Source organism: Coregonus clupeaformis, unplaced genomic scaffold, assembly GCF_020615455.1.
Source record: "Coregonus clupeaformis isolate EN_2021a unplaced genomic scaffold, ASM2061545v1 scaf2009, whole genome shotgun sequence".
NCBI classification, from domain to species: domain Eukaryota; kingdom Metazoa; phylum Chordata; class Actinopteri; order Salmoniformes; family Salmonidae; genus Coregonus; species Coregonus clupeaformis.
In genome coordinates, this window is record NW_025535463.1 from 59104 (window position 1) to 63090 (window position 3987).

Genomic DNA, 3987 nt, shown 5'->3' on the forward strand with positions numbered 1-3987 from the left:
ATGACTAAAATGTAAATGTAATATTTTTCTTTCGGAATGTAGTGAAGTAAAAGTAGTCCAAAATATAAATAGTAAAGTACAGATACCCCAAAAAACGACTTAAGTAGTACTTTAAATTATTTTTACTTCAGTACTTTACACCACTGGGCATTGTGTTGTGTGACAAAACTTCACATTTTAGAGTTTTTTTTTTTTTAAACGGGGTATCTTATATATCCCAGCTTTACATAGGGTGGAAGATAGGCTTACCCTGGCGTAACGTTTTGATAACAGTGTAAATCTCTCTAGGACAAGGTGATTTTGATAAATATATTCACCTGCATTTACCCCCAAAAATGAAATGCTAATTAGCTGCTAATGTGGCTATCCTAAAGAACTACAAATGCCATGATGATCTGGACAAGACTGCCGAATCGAGGCAAAGGTAAGGATCTCTGGATTAACTATATAATGTTAGCTAAATGTAGTAATGAATAAATAGGCTACATTTATTTAAATGAACAATTCTGATGGGGGGCACTTACCCCACGACTTTAAAAAACGCACCTTTTCTAAAAAAAAAACATTTAATTAAATAACTCAAAAAGTGTAAACTGTAGCAATTTTTTCCCCTTTATAGTTTATTAGCCTAAGCATGACCTTCATCCACATAATTCCCCCCCCCCCCCAAATGTTGCTTTTTTGTGTAAGCAATTAGACATTGTTCTTAGGGGGGGCAAGTTACCCCATAGGACCCTACCACCAGTCTCCTCTAGGTACATAGGATGGCTACTTCCCAACCAGAACCCTGGCCTGATGCGGACGTGAGTAGATTACCTTGAAAACAACGGTCGGCCATCTTGGAGACAGTCTCTACCTCTTATACCTCAGCGGTCAGGAGGGCACCATTCTTCAGATAAAGAAAAAAGAGCTAAAACTGTGCTGTAAAGACAATAGCTGTTGTGTCCGTTTCAAATGTATTACTACAGTTATGTAATAGCACGTTTCAACTTTCTAATTTAGAAAGAACATTTCATAACATGCTAGGTCACAAATACGTCAAGGTATTATCAAGTTTGGTAAAGGTTTTAGCTATGTGTTATTTTTGTGTCAAACCGAGTGAGTGAAGAACGTGATAAAAACTATTTTACAAGTCACATAGCTAACTAGAGACTTTGGGTTTGTCTGCGTGATTGAATGTACATAATTTCATCAAGATAATTTAATAAATAATCAATTTATTTGAGATTTCTGAGTTCGTTTACATCAACATACTTCACTGCAGACAGTACGGATGCATTAGAGAGAGAGAGAAGTTGACGGTTGCACTACTATTTTGAAGCTGCCTGAATGTAATGTCCAGCAGTTTTCTACATGTGTTGTAATCTAGGGTTGAAACCTGTTCAACCGAAAAGAAAGTCAAAAAGAACCGGAAACTAAAGTGTTCTATACTTTTCAGGAATAGCAGTCATTTTAAAAGCATGGAATCCAGGTAATAACGTTATTTTACTTTCCTGGCATAAAATGTAAATGTAAAATTGTTCTCCAGTCCCACAAAAATCGCAACAACCCAGGTAACAAGGACCGTAACTGAGACATTTGTAACATTCCCCTTAAGTCTTCCAGAGGTACTGAATGTCATAGCCTGTTTGGGACATTACAGGCACATTCATAACGTTTCTAATAAGTATTATAGAGGTTATAAATATCTGGTCGCTATACGGACATCATGGGAACTTTAAAAACGTTCCTTGGTAGTCCATGAAAGGTTCTGAATATCATGTTATTTTAGAGATATCTTAGGAACATTTCATAAGTACATCACATCGTTTAGCTACAGTGACATCGTATGACCAACACCTGTGAGAATATGGTTGCAAGATGAGAATGTGTGAAACATCTAACATTACATAAACTGCAGACATTGTCCGGTTTAGAGCAAAAAATATATAAAAACTGTACATCCAAATGTCATTCAGAGTAGTAATGTCTGTCTGTCTGTCTCTTCTCTGGCACTGTTGTGTGTTCAGAGGACTTAGGCCTTACCTGTCTGCTGCCGTCCCGTGGCCCCGTCTGCAGGCTCCAGGCCGAGATCACATTGAAGACCTTCACCACACTGCTCTCTGGGAAGATATCGGCCAGCTGCTCCGCGTAGGACTGCTTATCCCTGTTGATCTTAGTACCGTTACTAACATCCACCAGAATCTTCCCCACTAGCGGCTCCCTCAGCCCAGCCAGGGTGGAGTAGTGCTCGGGGAAGAGGGCCACGAACACCAGGTCGGCCTGGGTGGCAGCCTGGTGCTGGGTGGTCACCTCAGCCTCCTCGGGAAAGAGGGAGGCACAGCGCTTGGGGTTGCGGCTGCCCACCACCACCCGGTACCCGGAAGCTACCAGCCCGGTGGCTAAGGAGCGGGAGAAGTCACCTGTGCCCAGGATGCCAACCAAGGGGGTACCTGGATCGGAAATTGAGGTGTCTGGGGCTGGGGCTGGCACCACCCCATATTAGAGGCTTCTTCATCTCCTCCTGGGGCATCCTGTCCTGCGCTGAAAAAAACAAAAGGTCACTAACAGTGTCACATGTCTATCAATAGACAATTGTGTCTGTGCAGCATTCAATGTAAAGATGATTTTGTTATTGACACAAATTAACACTGATAAGCTAGCTAGCTAATGCAACCTGCTTATAACTGCTATAGCTAGCTAGCTAACTAACTAACTAACTAACTAACTAACTAACTAACTAACTAACTAACACTACTACTACTACTACTACTACTACTACTACTACTACTACTACTACTACTACTACTCCTCCTCCTCCTCGCAGGCTAACGAAGTTACTAGCTAGACATCCTTTATTTGTGCACACCTCTTGCAGGTGTACTGCCTCCAATACTTAGACAATGAGGTATTGAAGCCAGGGCTACGCAAATTGATATTCTAGCTAGCTACTCCTACTCCAAAGGAGAACTCATGTTAGCTAGCTAACAGTTAGCTAGCTGAGCTGGCTACCTACCTGTCCTTGCTTGGTTGAACGCAATGCTAGCTAGCTAAGAAAGTTAGCTAGCTAACATTTGGGCAAAAATATAGAACACAGAAGTACCAACTATTTTCGACAAAATTGGTCAACTTCTATAAATGTCCTATGTATACTTTAACTAACTAGCTACAGCAAAACAGTAGACACAAATAACTTTTTAATTCATCTTGGTTGGCTCACCTCCTTTCTTGACGTCTGTGTATTTTTGTCCTATGCTCATAACTTTGTGACGCAGAAATCTGTCCCCACCCCAACCGCGCCTCTGTGTGAAGAAGATAAGTTCCTCGCCAAACTGACATGAGAGCTGACCTACAGTAGGCTAGGACTGGCCCATTAAGTTAACAGTAGCTACAGTATAAGTTATTCCTAGCAAGAAGACAGTAGACAACCCATAATTAACATGGTTCGAAAAGCTCTGACTCTTATGTAAATTGATTGCAGTGTCTATGGGTATTTAGAATTTTTATTTCAAGATGTTCTCTGTGGTGCATTAATTTTACATTGGATGTTTGGCTTGCTGTATCACAAGTTTATTTTCCATGGGGATCTTAAATGCTGTTGTTAAAAGTCAGCCCTGGGATTTACTGTAAATTAAAAACATAGGCCCACTAAAAGTAAAAGGGAGATTTGACTGCAGGTCAGAGGCTGTCAACACAGCTGTAACAGTCTGCCTTTGCCAGCTGTAGAAGGTTAAATGTATCCTTCTGGCTTACATGTTTTTTTTTCTCCCTTTTTTTCTTTTCCTCTCTCTCTCTCTCTCTCTCTCTCTCTCTCTCCTCACATAACCTACATTTGTCGATTTTCCATCCATTTGTAAATTATGGTTATTGATGGCTAACACTTGGGATGTTGAAGTAAAGTAAAGCACTGGAATTGAAACTGTCATTTTGTGACTATGACCTATGATGAAGATATTGTAATCTAATTTTGGAAGGTCATGTGACATTGATTGTGCAATTTGTTTTGAC

The 3987-nt window shown here is 40.4% G+C and overlaps 1 long non-coding RNA gene across 1 annotated transcript; it reads right to left on the minus strand.

The window, feature by feature from the left end:
- Window positions 1-705: 705 nt before the first annotated feature.
- Window positions 706-3692, minus strand: LOC121563075. The gene is made up of 3 exons (XR_006659937.1): window positions 3200-3692; window positions 2026-2523; window positions 706-889 (listed from the first exon to the last, which is right to left on the minus strand). It is a non-coding gene; the product is annotated as an uncharacterized LOC121563075 (long non-coding RNA).
- Window positions 3693-3987: the final 295 nt, after the last annotated feature.